General features: G+C 56.4%; 1 protein-coding gene across 1 annotated transcript in view; it reads left to right on the forward strand.

The window, feature by feature from the left end:
* The first annotated feature begins 40 nt into the window (after positions 1-40).
* BMP4 (bone morphogenetic protein 4) overlaps positions 41-280 on the forward strand; it is a 3074-nt gene continuing 2834 nt past the window's right edge. The window contains exon 1 of the mRNA XM_035890740.1: positions 41-83. The gene's annotated coding sequence lies outside the window, so the exon portion shown is untranslated. The remainder of the gene's footprint in view (positions 84-280) is intronic.

Below are 280 nucleotides of genomic sequence, written 5' to 3' on the forward strand. Positions count from 1 at the left end.
TCGGCAGCCGGGCTTTCGGCGCGCTGGGTGCGGGCTGGCTCTCCAGAATCATGGACTGTGCTGATATGCCTTGCTTGCTGTCAGTGAGTACAGCCCTCTTCTTCCTCGGCCTCGCTCTTTGCTTTTGGCTTTCGCGACGGTGCTTGATTTTAGGTGGTTTTTTGGTTTTGGTTTTGTTTGGTTTTTTTTTTTAAAAAACTTTATTTTGGTCTTGGCCCCGTCCGTCCGTGTCCCCTTCCCGGGATCCGGCGGCCGGACGGGACCCCGCGGTCCCTCCCCG

Source organism: Egretta garzetta, unplaced genomic scaffold (genome assembly GCF_000687185.1).
Source record: "Egretta garzetta isolate BGI_Z169 unplaced genomic scaffold, ASM68718v1 scaffold3, whole genome shotgun sequence".
Lineage (NCBI taxonomy): Eukaryota > Metazoa > Chordata > Aves > Pelecaniformes > Ardeidae > Egretta > Egretta garzetta.